The following is an 18,874-nucleotide window of genomic DNA, read 5'->3' as shown; positions in this document are numbered from 1 at the left end:
AGAAACAAGCCTTCTTCACTTGTATAGTGGAGGTGGGCTAACTAATTTAACTATTAGTGACTACAGCATGGGCACAGGTTTGGCTACCACCAAAATTGAGGAAAAGGCATGTGGAGGCAAAACTTACTTCCCAACATCACATTCAGGTACCTTTTTAAATTTATGCTCAAAACAATCCTTCTCCCCTTATTACTAGAATAGAATGAAAAGCGCACGTGTAAATTGAGTACATAAATATCTTAGTTCTGTACATTCGCAATAAAAACCATGCGTCTGAGAAGACAGTGTGGGTTACAGGACTGAGATGACTTGATTGTTAGGGTGCCAGGGTGCCTCAAAAGAATTGTTCTATCAGTCAGAACCTACATCGTGTCATATACGAGTCATATTGTGCTGACACACACAATTAAATCACAGTTGGTCCAATTCTGAAACTCCAGTTTACAAGCAACAACTCTTTTGGAGTGCAGGAAAATTTAGAACAAACAGCATTTATGACATATTTAAGTTGCAGGAATGAACTAGTACGGCCATTCCGCCCGTACGTGCTCAGACAGGGCTCTAAGTAGACTGAACGATCATCTCTCTTCAGGCACTCAAAAATATTTTCAAAATCATTATTCAGAAATATTTGTTTATAGCTAGTTCTGAAGCTAAAGAACTCTTTACAGCCATAAGCACTACATTGAGTAGGATGTTTGTACGTCTAATAAAAAGCACCATGTTTATTGATAGCTTTAACGTGAACCAACTCAGACAGGCAGAGCTATTTCTTCAGCTACCCTAGAATGCCCACAAATACAGTTGAGAAATAGTAGGCAGAGCCAAACTAGCAGAAACTCCTGTTATTCTAGCTGTACAGATTCCCCAGGGAGATCTTCTTTCTGAATGCTGTCTGGACTGAATATTGTAAATATGAAATCCAGTTCATCTGGAGCTCGTTTCTTTCAACTAACTTACTTTCTTGCTTTATTTTTCAACCTCCCAGCAAACACTGCATTACCAACAGCCTCCTTATTTTATCTTCCCTATGCATATAGATTTTACACACATACAGAAGGCCTTTCTACTCTGTTCTACAGCTTTCCCATACGTATTTTATTCTGAAACAAAAATCTGATGAAAAACGCATACCGAAGACATATCCCAGTCCAGAACAAGATTCTTGCTGCTGAAAACTGAAAATTCATTTTTATTCCAAAAACTAACACCTGAATTTTCAAAACCTTAGGCCCAGTCCCCTACCTGGAAGCAGCGTATCATACAAGGAGGAAAGAAACCAAAGCGTGTACCACACAAATCCATCTTCATCACTGAAATTTCTTCATCCAAAAGCTTCAGAGCTTATTAAAGAATTTTAATACACTTTTCAGATAAGTTCTGATACGCACATTTGTTTGTTTCATGGCTGACGAGCCACTGAATTTAATAAGGAATTCATCATTAGTGGACTTGAGCATTTTGCTCCCACACAAATTCCTGTGCATGTACACTTCCCTGCAAGTCCCATCTAAAAGAGATGCTGCATCATGCAACTCACTCACAGGAACGTAACAAAGGCAAAAATAAACAAAGACCTGTAATAATGCTCCGTAGAAAGACTTGATGAACTGTGATGCATGTTCACCTTATTCCAGTGCAGTTCCTGAGCTCATCACAACCTCTTTCGGTGGAGAGGTTTCTGCAAATAGTAGCAATCCTTCTGCTGTGCTCAGAATCACAAACAACTGTAACACCTACTTCTCTGGTACTGACATGACCTTGCCCACGGTGAGCAAAACTTCAGAGTCACTGTCATATAGCTTGCCAGCTCGGGCAAGGAGAACAGCTTCTCTTTCTTTATTACAAAAAGAGAAAGCCAGTACTTCACATCATCTCTCAAGGCACAGTTTGAAATATTATTTCCATTGTTAAAATAATAACCTTTAGTTAAATTGGACCAAAAAAAAATAACTTGGCTTCTGCTGTTGCTAGTTGTCAGTTCTGAAAAAAACATGGAGTGAAATCTCTTCCACTTCTAACACAGGTCTGATCTAAGTATAACCACCACATAAATACTGCCTGGCACTGTGACTGCATGGTAAATAAAGAAAAATTATCGGGCAGCAGTTTTACTTGTGTTCCTTTGAATAGAGCTTTCAACAAGAGCCTCCTGTCTAGGTGATAAATCAAGTACAAACACCACACACAGATATGGACAGAGCTTTCTTGTAAGCAGTCAATCTCTTTTTTCTTCCCATTTTTGGATTTAAGATCAAGTTTCCCTCTGGAAACATTTCTGAAGGAAGGACTCCCAATTTTAATCTATCTTCAGTGAGCAGGTGATTTTCAGCTGCCAGCTTCATCATTGCTGCTATCATACCTCACTAACACCACAGCAGAAACATACAAGATCAACACCTAATTTTGGAATGCTGTCAAAGGCCCTGCTGATACTACTCAAGACACTAATTTCTAATATAAGGATAAAAAAGACAGCGGGTGCAGAACAAGCTTGCCAACAAGAGCACTATCTGAATCAGAATACTGTTCCAAATACTGGATCCAGTCTCATCTACTCATACTAAAGCGAAGATTTCCATCCTGAACAAATCAGTAAGTTTAACCATAGAATGAGTTTAACAAATCAAATGGTAGATTATTAAACAACATTATTAAAAAAAAAAAAAAAAAAAAACATAAACACAGGTAGAACTGTGAATTATCCGTAGCCTAAATCAAACCTCACTGTGTATACATTTCACATTCATTGCAGATGTTTATTTCTTACTTCGTTTCAACAACTCTTCTCAGAACTGCTTAATACTAATTAGAATTTTAAAAAATCATTTGCAATGCTTTAATTATTAACATATACGGTAAGTCAGAGGCACATACCAAAAGCAGACCATGCCTGCTCATTTCCAAAATAAAAGCATTTTTCTCATTCTTAATCCAAGAGGGAACAAGTGCACTGACGATTGTTGTAAAGTACTACGCGAGGTTGTTTGTTTTTGCCTTCAGATATATATATATAAGTTCAGGATAAAGGAAGGTACAATTTCCCCTTCAGTAGAATATACTTTTTTCCATGACTACAGTAGTTACTTCCATTCATACATTAAAGCATGCCTACATGTATACAACTACTACACTCCTCAGTCCTCCAACAAATACCAAAATGCCGCGCTTCCTCTATCTGATTCAAATGTTCTGCCAAGGCCCACGTGGAGAACAACATGCAATTGCTTGCATGGGAGTTTCAGCTCCCACTGGACTACTCATTTTGAAGGAGTTTTGTCCACGTGAGCAAACTGTCACTAAAATGACTTCTGACGGAGCTGTTTGTTTCTTACCCACTGACCATGGGTACCAGAATATGTAGAAAGAGTCTGGAACATTAAGGCAGTAAACTAATAAGATATGTGAAGCCACAGATGCAAATGAACGAGTGGCTGTGCCTGAGTCACAGCACTTAGACACAGAACTTGGGAAAGTAAAACAGGATCAACTGCATATTTTTTAATTAAAGAGCGCTGGCAATGATGGGCTTTGACCAAAGCCGCTCTGACCAAACGTTACTCCAACATCAGACAGAGTAAACGTTAATAGAATCCAAAAAGTTGCCTCAAAACACAAAGAAGAGAGAAATGAGAATGGTGTTTACTTTTCAACAATAAGTTTAAGGAGGTGCTTCTCATTTTGTGTATGCACCTGAAGGAAGGAGCAGAGACTACGGCATCAGAGTCTTCTCAGTGTTGCACAGTGAAAAGACAAGAGGCAAATGCTCAACACAAGAAATTGCATTTAAACAGAAACAAACGGGAGACAATCTTTTTCTTTTATTTATATATCAACTGTAGTAATAGTGAAATATTAGAATGGGTTGCACAGAGGTCTCAGTCTCCAGCTTTGAAGACGTTCAAAATCAGATGTAGTGCAACAGTTCAACTGCCTACTTCAGCTGACCCCTCCATAAGCATGAGATACAACTAGAAGAAACCAAAATGTCACTACCAACCTTCAATGTTCTGAAATTCTACATACATAGATCACTCCAAGTAAGATCTCCTATTTGTTTTCATTCAAATACAACAGAGCCATTGCAGTAATTCAGGTGAACAATCAAAAGGAGAAGAAAATCTAATCCGTGGCCGCAGAGCAACAAGTAACTCAATTCCCTCTAGCAGAACATAAATTCACTCGAGCTGTTTATACAATTTCACAAAGCATCCAGGAATTGTGTTTTCTCTCTTAAAACCAGCTCTAAGTACCCGATTCAAACCCCATGTAAATCAGAAAAGTTTCTCCTGCTTACTTCAATAGACTGGGAATGAAAGTTTACCAGATTCATATGCAATTTACTATGCAGACAAGTAGGGAGCTCAGTTAAAAGAAAATTTGTTTCCTTCTAAAGTCAGTGGGAAAAATGCAATAGTGGTGACAGTTTGCATTTCTTTGTCTAATTCAGTGTTTTTGTAGTCCAACAGAAAATCCTTAACAAAAGCAATAGATGCGCTCATGGAAACCCCAGAAGAAATCCAAACAAAGGCAGTGAGCCATCTGTGAACTTAATTCAGCTATACAACACAGAAAGCTAAAGCCTTCTGGAAAAAAAAAAGAAAAAAGCCAATCCCAGAGGATAACATGCAGGAAAAAGAACTTAAAGCACTGCAAATCATATTTTTCTCCTGACAAGAGTGCACTAAGTGAATGAGAGAGACTTGCTGGAAGCTGCCTACACATATTCAGATTTTGACAGAACCTCCAGATCGAAGATTTCTGTAAGCTTCCACATGATTACTAGCTACCTGTTTAGTCATTTTAATCATTTAAGATCCAGCGGCGTTACACCAAAGCACATCGACTCCTCTGACTCTCCGAACAATTTTAATACTCGATTTAAAACTTTCTGTTATTGGTTATGAAACGATTGTGAGCTGCATGCCTTCTAGCTAACATACCTGTTTCTTTACATAACACATACCCTCAATCACATGTTTTTCAAGTATTGTTCTTTTATAACAAGCCCTTAGATAACTGTACATCAGTAACGTTCATAAAGCACCTTCGAACTGAAGCAAGGGGCTAACACACACACCAGAGGGAATCCTGTGAACAAGTAAGCAAATGGGCTAACTAGTAGGCAGGTGAGATCGGTACAAAAATGAAAATCCTCACTGAAATACATTTTAATCACTTTTTTTAAAAAAAACATAGGAATCACGTAATTGTAATCTTACGATTTACCTTTCCCTTTGCTCTTTCCTCCTCAAGGTTCAGTCTTTCTCAGCATTCCATGAAACGCACGGACTGTTTCTACCAAATCAAACTTGACTGATGGAAAGGAGAAATACCATCTGCTGTTCAAAGCAGGAATAAGTTGACAATTTAGAAGAAAAAAAAGGGCATTTAAAAGAAGAGTTAGAATCTTAGAGGACCTAATTAAAGAGTACACATTAAAAGCCATCTTCTGAAGAAGAAATTAACAGGTTGCGATCTGCAACATTGATTTAGTGAGAAAGCCCTGTGCATTTTAACAATACAGTCATTTACTTGAAAATAAATGGCGCTGAGTAAAACAAACCTGACTTCACAGTTAATTACTAATAAATAGAGGCATCCAGAAGACGACAAATGCAACATCAGGCAAGAGAGTGCACCTAAACAAGGTATTTTATGGTCAGTTTAAGTTACGGTCAGGTCCATGATATTTTCCATGAGCTTTTGAAATTCCTTCAATAGGTTTCAATCCACAATCAATACAACGCTGTCAGAAATTGATAGATGATTAATATAGACACTGGATCTTATTGACCTTCAGTCAGATCAAAGCTTAGTCTAAATAACATCAAGAAATTCCTTTCTTTAATCACTCCAGGATATTTGAATTTGCTTTCCCATGCGGAAGGAATTTCATCATAACAAGCGTCCCTCGATCATTAAATAAGTTTAAAACATACTTATGACAAGTGGATGACACAGGCAGCAAGCAGTGCATCAGATGAACACAAACACATAGACACAAACACAATGCATCTGTTAATGTGTGAATATGCAGTTAATCAAATGCTTATTATATATACACTCATATACATGTGTATTATATATACACAATCATTACGTATCCTCTTATCTTTCTTTTACCACGATAACATAAAATCTATGGCACAAACATGCCTTCCATAAGCCAACATCTACTAACAACTCAACAGTAAATCTAGAATTCTAAGATCAAGAGCTGTGATGAACCAATCCAGGCTCTCCTCTTTAAACATGAATAAAAGCAATCCAATTAAAACCTCATCTTCCCTTTGAACACACAGCACCAATGAGCATTGACTTCCCTTTGACTGATCCCTCAGAACAGCTATCAAACAGCTGATTGGGTACAATGCAACTCCCAGAAATTGTCTCTTGAGGTTTGGGGGTGTCTTTGGATCCTTTCCTAAAAGCTGTTTGTTATTACCCATCATCTAGCACTTAAAAGGTCAAAATAAGAGAACAATATAACGTGACCGTTCCTTGTATATTTTTGTTTTTATTTTTAATTTACACAGTGATATGACATGCATTATCGAACGACTCTCCACACAGGAAAAAAGGAACAATAACATAGATACAGCCAACGTACCTGACAAACTTCAAGGTGAGTTGTATGTTTCTTTTCAATGGAAAAGTATTTGCTCAGTGTGTAACTCAAAGACAACACTCACTTATTTCTTAAATAAGTGATTAGTAAGAGCTTTGCCAGGCCTTTCAGGTCTTCAGTAGCTCTCCTTCAAGACACATCGCTGCATATTAACAGGGACTTGCTGGAATTGGCCAAACAAGAAGCAGTATTTCTAAGACAGCACTCACTTAACTCCTCATACAACTTTTGTCAAATGGCAAGTTCTCAAGATTAAAGGCAGTCAGGTGAAGATCCCATCAGGTACATCAGTGATAACTGCTCCCCAGATGTTCTGGGGACTCTAAACAAAGATAGCAGCATAAGAACAGCAGTAATCACACCGTACAACATGGTGAACACCACAGAGCAATTTGGGTTAGAAACTTCACCAGAAGACATGCTGACTATTAGGAGACACAACTGAAACCAACGAGCAAACACTTGACAGGGCTACACAGAGGCACAATGAGACTTGAGTGGGAAAAAGAGAAAAGGAGAAAAGATACTCCAGTAAATTTTATCTGGATGGAAATAATCATGTTTCAAAATGTAGCGTACCAAGATTTACTTGTCTTTACTTTGTTTTACGTTGAATATTTCCCAAAATAGGCCTATGATGTGTAGTAGTTAATGGCAAGGCAACTGGCCACATAACTTCATTATTTTGCTTGAGCTCAGTTAATAATCACATTTAAAAACAAGTAATGCTACATAATCTTTCACCAGTTTAAGAATTGGGTGGTTACTTCGTGACAACATGAGAACAAAAGTACATCCCTAAGCTAATGCTTTGAGATAAACACACAGAAACCTTGGATATACTTACATCAAAACAAATTCTCTACATGTATCAATAAGATCCTTGTCTCATCATAGTATGAAATATGAGCATAGGTGATAGAAACAGGCCTCTACTGACAAAATAGCAGTCTGTAGTTCAACGAGTTTAATTATATGTATCATTCATCAAGCATAGTAATATATTACACAATGAACCACTGCACAGGAACCAAAAGCAGATACATTCCGTTTGTTGACATACCTCACTATAATCTGCTCCTTCTGCATACTCAAAATTCTACCTGTTTTTCACAACAACGGTAATACTTTGGGAACTGCTACACCAAGTCTAGTTCAGTCAGTACAATCTGTTCTAACATACTTTTTAGCGAGAGATTTGAGTTCTTTTTCCTACATGACTATATGAAACACTTCACGATTCATCTAGAAATACAAAGGCTTGGCTTCAATTAAGCAGAACTTCTGAAGCTTGATTATACTTTCTCTAGCCTGTTCTAATAAGCTGTAGCAGTAAGGAAATCATTGAATTTTAAAAAATTCAGTTCACATTTTTTACTCCGAATCGATTCTGTTCAGTAATTTCTCATCTGTTGCTTTGAAGAGAAAATAAGGCACACTGTGCATACACGTCTAGTAGAGATGTTTCCAGATACTCGTAGTCAAACAGAATTCAGCACACGCCAAATTGTCACAGTGCCATATCCTCTAAATTTTCCTGCGCAGAGCAGAAACAACTTTCCAGAGAATTAAACAGTTACTGTTATTTAGCAGATAATAATCGAAGTTTACCTGATAAAATTTACTGTTGCTGAAAGGACAAATTATTACAAATGCAGGCAAGCATGCATTTTACTGTTAGATACTGATGGCACTTTTTGTTATTCATTACTTTTCACCCATATTGTGTTTAAGTTTTCCTAACAAAGTCTGTTTCCAGCTATAGCATATACTCCAGACTGCCCTCACTATTAACATGCAAGAGAATATTCTGAAGGACTTCCACCTTGTTGGCTGTGAAGCGTGATTTAAAGCCACAGCTCTCCAATTTCAAGATTAGTATGTGGTGCAGAACCGCATCAAAAGCCCTGCACAAGCATGACATCAGTTGCCCTTCCTTTTTTCACCAATGCCATCACACCATCACAGAAGGCCACAAGATGAGCAAGGCACAATCTGCCTTTGATGAAACCCTTCAGGCTGTCTCAGGTCACCTGCTTATCCCTCACATGCCTTACCATCCCTTCTCAAGAGGATCCACTGCACGATCTTCCCAGGCACAGACATGAGGATCAGCACACTGTAATTCCCCAGGCCTTCCTTTCATACTTTTCTTACAAATTGATGAATATGTTCTCCTATTTCCAGTCACCAAGAACTTCACCTGACAGCCATGACTTCTCAAATATGATGGAAAGCAGCTTGGCAACCACATAGTAGTTCCTTTGGTACCCTGGGATGCACACCATCCGGCCCCATAGGCTCATACATTCACTCTCATGAGGTGGTCTCAAATCTGTTCTCATCTTACAGTGGGGGCAGTTTGCTCCCCGAGCCTCAGCTTAGAAGTTCAGGGACACAAGAAGCATGCAAAGCCTGACTGCTGATGAAGACTACAGGCAAAAACTCATTGAGTACATCAGCCTTCTCCATGTCTGCTGAAGCCAGTTCTCTCTTCTCATTTATCAGATGGAGTACAGTCTCCTTCGCCTGTCTCTTGGATCAACGTAACTCAAGAATCCCCTGTTGTTTTTCCACACTCCTATGGGTATGTTAGCATTCCCCTCGATGCCTTGCTCTGTTTGAGTGCAAAGGTCTACCTTCCTTGTTCCTACATTCACTTACAACTTGGTGGATTAAGATTTGTGCACTTTTCTTAATTCCCCAAACAGTTTAGTTTGTAGCAACCGTTCCTTTTTCTCTCCCCCTCCCCCACGTGTATATTTTTTACTTCTTTTTTTTCAAACTCCTTCTTTCAGTTCAGTAGTGTATGTTAGCTCCAGGGACAAATACGAATGGGAAAACCTGTGCATTCCTATCTAACATGAGAAACAGTTTACATGTAATCCATTTCCAAACTACATATCTCATCAAAATGAAATTAGGAAATACAACAGAAGTGTAGTAGTCAATTACGTTTAGGCAAGTTATCAAGTATACATGGAAGCAAAATCTAATCAGATAACTCACTTCATCTTAATTACTTGCAATGCTCTTTCCTGCGTATGAGGAACTAAATATTCATTAATTCTGAGCAATTAAAAATAATGAAATGAAATTCTGTGATGCCAGAGTTTGAAATCAGGTATGTCAGAGTTCAGCAAGAGATGTGCGAATTAGCTTTTTATCATTTTCTATGAGGAACCTTCCAGGAGTACTGCAGTGACAAAATATTTACTATACATGTGAGCAGCTCAGGAAGCTGAGGAAAAGATTAAAACTAATATTTGCTCTAGACACATAGGAGGACAACAGCCTTTATCATTATGCATTCTATGCAGTGATGTGTTCAATACATATGACAAGAACTCAGCTTGCCATTCACAGTGTGCTCAGGGATACTAAACTGCATCTTGAGAAAAACAGCATTGTGGATCTGAGCCAAAAAAAAGGCAGAACAACATTATCTGCCATTAAACATGAGTTGAGTCTACTTAAATCTAACAGGACTCCGGATCCTGCTGACATGAACACCCCATTACCCAGCTCCCTTCCAGTTGTGAAGTACAATCATCCTCTCTTTCAAAAGTTATTACTAAATGCAAATACGGTCCATCAAGAATCTTCTGGAGTTTTTAGCCAGGTATTATCCAACCTTCAACAACTAAATGCTATTAAAAGCCTTCAGCTGCATAATGGACAACAACTTACCAAAAGCAGAGAATTGCACAACTGATACCGAAGCCTGCAATCAACTAGGAGAGACACGAATCAGTGGACAAAGTTAGTTTTTCTAAGTTTAACTTACAGAAAGAAATTTAACATTCTTTTAAGTCGATTTAATTTTTCCTCAACAAATCATGCCATTTCACAACAGACCTTCACATTATTACTGTTTTAAGGTCAAAATTTGTGAGTACTTATGTTCACACGAGCAGGTATCATTACATGCAAATATAATTTAGCACTATAGCCATCTCACTGCCTGAGATCTATTTTCACCCACATTGCCATTTCAAATACAGTGTTGTTTAAAACCTGAGACTCAACTGTAATCTTGTAAATTCCTGCTAGAAATACCTTGGAACTACTTCATTGAATAACACCAATGAGAAAATCATCAAGTCCCTACCTTGAGGAGACATCAGGTAACAGACACTGAGAAAGCAAGTAACCCATTCCTTTTTCTGGTCCTTCTCCTACCGAGAGAATCATTGTGCGATATTCAACCTGACAGTTAATTGAAGAGCACCTCCAGGATGAAAAGCATAAATTCTTCTCAAAAGAACATTTTCTCAAAAGAATTTTTCTGAATAGAAATCCCTCCATTTGGGTAACTCTGTTTTACAATACACATTCAGTGAAATACCAAGATGTCCAGTTCTCACTTATGATTTTGTTTTTGCAAAAACTAATTATTTCCTTAGATAATATTCCGGTACTGTTTTACTTCAGGCAGCTGCAAAACAGCACAGCTTTTAGCAAAACAGTCATTGCTGCAATGTGGGAAGGGAAAGCAATATGTGGTACTGGGACACAGATAGGAAGCTCTGAAGGTCTGGGAGCTGGTACCTATTGCAGAAGTCATCTGAGAAGTGGGCCCATAAGCAGGTGTCGGGGGAGAAGTGGTGATGAATGCCACCACAAGGTACAGGGAGAAAAAAGAAGCAGCAAGAAGCATTTCTGCTTCCTTAAAAACAACACATTTTTGTACCATCTTTCACGCCTGTGGACATTTTAGTGCCTTCAGTGCCTACACCTTAATTTCTTCCAGTTTGTATAGCTTACCTGCCCTAGTAACTTCATATTTTCCTGAAATTAAATCTCCTACACGTTTCTAAGCTGGTAAAATGGAGTAATTTTTTGGTACATTGAACCCGGTTGAGTATTTGCTAGATCAGGTCACTTTATAGTCTGAAAATAAATGGTACGTGCATGTATGTGTTGACTCTTTGCCACACCTTATAAATATTAGAAAGAAAAATAAAGTGCTTCTTTTTTCTTTCAAGTCAGAGTTTTGCAAAGAGCAACGAAGCTGAAACTTACATTCAATTTGAAACAGCATGGACTTCATGCAATTCACTTCAGGCTTCATCAAGGTTCTTTTGAATTTAATTTATCCTTTATTTGTTTGAAGTACAAAACATAAATTAGTCCTGAAATGACTTACTGGATTATTCTTATGGATTTGTTTAGATAGAAGTCATACTAAAATCACATCCACAACTGTTTAGTAACCTGGAGTTATTTCCATTAGATAAATTGTAATTGAACAGTAGCTTAAAAGCCAATAGGATGATACGTTAAGTCCTTGCATCAATGTTTTAATAATTAGTTTTTACTTTAAAATTTAATTTTTAAATTTAATATTCACTAATCAACATATACTCCAAATTAAATGCATTACACATCTTGGCCTATTAAAGTGATGAAGTGACAAAAACCTGCTATAGGTTGCGCTTAATCTACAAGCAGCTAAACAAAACTACTGAAATTAATGGATGAACTCCTTGAAGCTACTTGACACAAATTTGCTGTTCTTTGGTGGTCATAATGGCTTGCTTTGCTAGACTGCATGGGGCCTCATGGGGCCCCTACCTGGTTGGTGGAAGGGCTGAATAGATAAGGGATGTTATCCATACACTGATCTGCTACATCCCAAAGAACAAAAAATAGAGTTTGCCCTTAAGGGATGCCAGCTACTTGGTTTTTCTTACTTCTCCACATCTAAGAGTTCTCTTGACCCTGATTGGGTTCAATTTCTTAGGCCCAGAACCTACGTAGCCTCATTATACCAGGGCTGTTCCAAAAGTAATGCGTCCTATTTTATCATGTCAGCCCACGGTGTCAGAGGTGGATGTCGGCAGTACAGCAGCAGAGGCTGAACCTTCCCACCGGTATTTCATTTTGGTGCCACTTCAGAAATGGCAGCAGAGGGGAAACCTGACAAAACGGCATCTGGCATAGAAGCACAGATGAAGCAAAGTGGTGTCACTGAATTCCTCCACATGGAAAAATGGCACCCACTGACATTCAGTGACACTTGCTGAATGTTTTTGGAGAACATGCAGTGGATGTGAGCACAGTGAGGCATCGGTGGGGCGTTTCAGCAGTGGTGACAGCAGCAGTGCTTCACCTCTGCTGGTGCAGATTTTTATGAGTACAGCACACAGGCTCTTGCTCATCACTGGTGATAACGCACAGCTAATGGTGGTGGATACATTGAAGTAGATTTTGCTGTATCCGATAGTGTTACAGAACTTTTTGTGTAGGTTGTAATAGCAGTACCAATTAATAGGAGGTATTACTTTCAAACCAACCTATTAATGCCTTCTCTCTCACTTCTATTTATTCAAACATTTATATGTTTCTCAATACCTACATAGCACACAACGCATTTTTCACAGGAATGTCTATTTCAAAAACGCATTGCTAAGAATTCTCTCTGACACGACCAATGTGAAGAAACACTTCACCTGGTCTGGATACTCGCATCTCCAAAACGAACCTAAGCTCCATGAATGGAGTATTCAAACTGGCTGCACCAGACACAAGGTAGGAATCAGTGTTCCACGTTCAGCTTTATAAAGTTGTCCAAGAGTATCCAGAATTTTAGCCCCAAGGCACTTCAACGTAAACAAGCGACTGTATCAAAGAAGATTCTCATACGTAGCTAACGAACAAATACGCCACTCTCTTGATCCTTACTGTTATTCTCACGTGGGATAACATTCTCTGGAGTCATTTTAGGAAGCTTCCAGAACATTTTAAGATTAGTTTTGTACATTTTTTAAAACACATTTATTTGCATCAGCCACAAAATAAGTTGTATTCCAAGACCGGAACAAGCTGACAAATTCCAACAAGATTGTAAAGGCTCCATCTGAGAAGGTGCTCAAAACCCTACCAGATGGGTGGGCAGCCTGTTTCAGCTGAGCTGCCCGAGCCAGGAAGGTGGAATAGACTATTGCCAAAAGGTACCTTGCAACCTCACTGATTTTCTGATTAGTACTGTCCTCCACTCGGCAGGAGAAAAGATGGTTTTCTGAGAAAAACACTTGGATGTCATAGATCCATTACCAAGTATGAATTGTCTTTACAAAACGAGGGGGATAGTTTACCATAAACTTCTTTTATTTTACCATCATTCTAACAAAGGAGCATCTTAACTAAGATCCTTTAAATGTCAACACTAGGAATTGTCCTAAATCATACAGTTTAAGCCTCAGTAGTCAACCAGCATTGAGTGAAAGCTTCAATTTGTCAAACTTGTTTTTATAGAAGCTAAATGACCACTATTAACACACCTAAAAGCTCATCTTCACTCTATAGATCTTTCAAAGAGAAACGTATTGATATCGCTTCAAATATCAGTTCTCCTTTTATTCAGTATAACAGTAGACAGCAGATATAATTACACTGATCTTAATGATAAGCTGCTTTTGTATCACCTAAAGATCAAGTAAGTAAATCTTCAGTCTAGGAGTGATCCTAACAAGCCATATAAAAGTTCATACTACGTTGACTCAAATTTCTAAACGGTTTATACGTAAGTAAATATATAGAAGTAAATAGTTTCTATTTAGCATTCAAAGACTTTACTAATGCAGAAATACCAGATTCAAAAGAAGGTCAGGAACATGAGGATCTCAAAAAAAAAAAATAATAATAATAATAATAATAATAATAAAGCTTTCCTCTTGACATTGAGTCACTGTTCAAAACTGCAATATAGAGAGTTGCATACCAATATCACAGCAATGTTGTTCTTTGGCTCCATACAAACAGACACACACATCACACAACCTGTAGGATACCTGACAGCACTACACATCTGGTACAACACTGCATCACCCTCAGCCTTTTGAAGACATTCATTACATGTCTGTTTTCTGGCATATAGTCCTGCCTAGTAAATAAGGAGGAATCACCAAACGCAAGGATAAGAAGACTTCTAGTCACAAAATGGTTCTTGTAACACTTCCCAAAAATCAACTGTTTCCAATATTTTTGCTACATGCATGAAAAAATCAGAAATCATGTGCAGAGTACAAAATACGCCTATTCAGTAGATTAAGATGAACAGCTCAATGAAAGAATCCTCCCAGTGCACAACCCATCTCCTCTAAAAGCCTGGAGATAATAATTGGTGGAAGGAGTAAAGCACCAAATACTTCTTTAATGCTTTCCATGCTTTTTTTTTTTTTTTTGCTTCTGTATATGCACACTCATTTCCATTTCATTTCCATTATTGCTTTAAAATACACTCCTTACGCTGTGTACCCAATGGAGAACCGAGTTTGAAAAATAGCAGAAATAAACAGCAATACAAGGAATGGATTTATTTGAGCTTAAGGGAATCCTAATGCTTTCTCCAGAGGAGCTTTTTTTTTTTCTTCCTTGTTCAATGTCAGCTGTCTAAAATTGCCACGATTACCATATAGAAGTATCAGATTTTAGATACTCGCTGTAGAAATCTATTATGTGTAATACATACTATTTGAAGTCTCTGAATACCTAATTCCTGCCCCAAAATAAGACTTGCTGAAGTCACTGCAAAAACATGCTGCAGCCAAACTGTTTCTGAACTACAGTATATATTGCTTCATTCTCCCTCACATGAGAAGGCTAAGATGAGAAGCAACGTAATCTAATATTGCCAACAAAATTGATAGGCTCAAAAACATTAAAAGCAAAATGCAGAACAGCCATAGCTTCAGAAGGCCAAAGTCTCTCTAGTGACAAGAGCACCACCTACAGACTACCCAAGGCATCCTCCTGTCGTTTTTGCCCCAAGAGCTACCCTTCATTTTCCATACCAAAACCTGAAGTATTTTAGCTGTCACAAAATGGTATTTGGCAACAGTGCCGAAGTTTTACACAGTTCTTATCAACTAACTGCCTGGCTGGGTTTTCTTACAAAACACCTCTACTAGTAGAACGTGAGCAGTGCAGGCTAAGAGACTTGCAAAAATACAGAAAGCGACACCACAGTTACCAGTTCTTTATCTGGAGTGATTAAATGATACTGGTATTTACCAGGCTAAAATCTGACCTTGCAAAGATGCAAAGCCCATTTCCCTGGATTATCCCACTAGAAGGACAAGTTCACTGCATTATTATTACATCACCAGTTTCTGACTTCATTCATCACTGCTAAAGTCAATAAAAGACAAAGTAAGAACGAACTCAGGTTGACTACAAAACCCTCCTTCAAAGCCTCAGTTAGCATTCACTAGGCAACCAGCTAGCCATCAGAACTAGGGAAACTGGCTGCCATTCCAAGTAATTTAATAGTACTATCCACCAGTAATGAGGATATCCTGCCGCTGGGGAACTGTGCAGAAGAGAATAAGTTGTTTTCATTTTCACACAACTCTACCATCAAAATTCCATGGTTTAAGCACAAAAAAAAAAAAAAAAAAAAAAAAAAAAAGCCTTCAAGGCCAGAACTGCCTTCTACTCATAAGTATATCAAAATACTTTTGCAAATATACAGGCTTTAAGTGTTGGTCACTGCCAGTTATTTTTTGTTCATAATGTATTACCTTACAATAGCCCTGATGAATTTCAAGTAGCAGATTGTGACCTTGCCAAGTGAGAACTGCAGAAAAGCAAAATAAAAGGGGAGTTGGTGCCTTGAATGCATGTCATAACCCATGGCCACATACAGAAGACTTCAGGCATTATAACCATATTGATAGAGGAACACACAGAAAAAAAAAAAAAAAAAAAAACTCTCATGACAGATTTGATAGTGTCAGTATATCAGGTCTAAGTTCAAATGTCACCAACTCATAGCCTGTATTTTGTTAAAGAACATACAGCAAACAACTTGGCAGCATTTTACCCATCTTAAGAGGAAAAAAAAATTAATTTACTGCTCAGTTTAGAAATGAGTTATGACTTCCCAACTGTTCTAAGATCTCTAGCAATACTGCAGACTTGTGGCTTATATACAAAGCTATTGAAGCCAAGAAACTTAAATTTGAATAGTAGATAATGTGGACAAAAAGAAGTTCCAAAAGTCACCCTTGCTGCAACAATCCAGACAAACATGAGCAGCAAGGCACCCATTTGTCAGAGGCAGAAACACGGATTTCTAAAAATGATGGGGTCCTGACACAGTATCAATTACATGGATTGATAGGTTACGGTGTATCATAGAGATGTCGCGCAGAAAGAACATCGAAGACCTACAGACAGCCCCAAGGTGAAGCACTAGGCAGGTTCTTGACCATGAGTCCTATATTGAATACAGCAGCAAACTTCTTCAGGGCCTGAATCAACCTGTTTGATGCTTCTATGAACCATGGGAGAATTCAGGAAGTCACAGTTTTACGCAATGCTGCATTACACTCAACTGAATTGAAACCAAATCCTTACTAAACAGCTTTTTAACTTTTCACTCTTTCTTAGCCAATGATATAACTGTACTACTTAAGTACTAAAAACTCACTGGCTGCAAGAAGCCACCGGAGAAGACGAGTTCACAACTCTGAGTAAGGAAACACCTATTTTCCAGATTCTTTTCACTTGAGCTAGCAATAAGCTCACGATAGATCTATGCAATCAACACTGAATACATGAAAGTAACAACTTGGCTAAGAGAATGTCTAACAGGAAGCTCAAGGCTGAAAAGCAGTGGCAGAAACTATTAATTCTAGGGCCTCCTTCAACTAGAAAACCAAGGATGGAAAAACAATTGCCATTCTTTTCTAAGGCAGACAAATCCAATGACTAAAATTCCTTTCAGAGGCACAAAAAGCCTCACACTCCAAGCAAATTTTATGTCAGTTCCCCACAAACATCCCTTTTGCACTGGGAATTGTCCTTAGCTATAGGTAGAAAAAGCCATTTTTCTACTCTCCACAGGAGGAACAACTCCGTTGTTCCCTAAGCCAGGCTCACACTGAGGATACCTACTCGGTTTTAGTTCTGATGGATTTTTCTCATTTATTTAATCCACCAAGGGCTAGTAGTGTAGTTGTAGGAGGTACATTTGCCGGACTCCAAGTTGTGATTATCACAATCATGGCAGTTAGCATTTACCAGCCAAGACAGCAAACGAAGTATTGACTCTGGACCACAATGCAGAAGGTTCCTGACGAACGCTCTTAAGACAAGCATGCACTTATTTTCATGAGCAATTGACAAAAGATGGATTTATTTTTTCCCCCCAACAATGCCACACACATGATCTTTCTTTAGACATAGTTGCAGACAAATTGCTAGCAATTTAGTAATTCAGTAGGAGCACCAATGCTGTTTCAGAATCAATGAAAAGCATTTCAGGCTAACTGTCAGGGTTTTTATCACTTGCCCCAGTATTAAGAGACTCTCCATTTTAGAAAATAGATTTAAACCTGACTTTTATGCAATTATCCTTCCCGTGAAAACTTCCTCTATTCCTTCCAAAGTCTCATTAGTACTTTTCAGAATCTATCAGACATCTTCAGATAGAAATTAGTGTTTTCATCCCAGGGTTTCTTATTTACATTTGCAAAGTAGGTTTATCTCAGAAAACATATGAAGCAAAAATGAGACAATCCCCTTCAAGTTATTCCCCGACAGAAAGACCCTCCAAGCAGCACTTGATTTAGAAGTTAGTCAAAAACTGCTGCAGTGAGCTCAAACTGCAGGTTGCGCTTTGCTTTAATTTTGGTATAGACACATCAGTGCTCTAGGTCTTACTCTATATACCTACTTACTATGGTTCGTGTGACTGCAGTTTAACAATTGCAAATTACACAAACCGTAGCTTTTTCCACAGAGAAGGTTGCTGATATGTAATTATAAGCACGGGAAAGTACTGACTATGCAACCGTTTAACTGCACTGAACCTATTTGACCACCCATCTAAGCTGCTGTCAGGGAATTTAATTGTTCACACTCCCTTCGACATTGGGCCGTTTGAGTCCTCTCTTTTGGTACGGATAATGATGCTAACATCTGATTATGACTGTTTTACTGTGACAAACACAGCTCTCCTTGTCCAGACCCAATCCCTCACTTGCTTCTCATATCTCAGTCACTCTTTTTTCGCCGAGTAACACAAGCTCAAATCTTTTCATTTACATGCTGCATTACAATAGCCTCTACTCTTGTGAAGAGCAACACAGAAAACTTTAAGACCTTTTTCGTGGTAACTTCAATAAAATTACTTAAGTATTTCTGAAAGCTTTCTGCTTCCCCAAGTCACAATGTTTTTCACACCTGTCAAGTACTCCCCTTATTTGAAGAGCCTTTCACTCGGTTTCCTCG

The sequence above is a fragment of the Lagopus leucura genome, unplaced genomic scaffold (assembly GCF_019238085.1).
Source record: "Lagopus leucura isolate 7727_CA_CO unplaced genomic scaffold, USGS_WTPT01 Super-Scaffold_100012, whole genome shotgun sequence".
In the NCBI taxonomy this organism is placed as follows: Eukaryota; Metazoa; Chordata; class Aves; order Galliformes; family Phasianidae; genus Lagopus; species Lagopus leucura.
The sequence above is the reverse complement of the archived record's forward strand: the minus strand, read 5'-3'. Positions refer to the sequence as shown.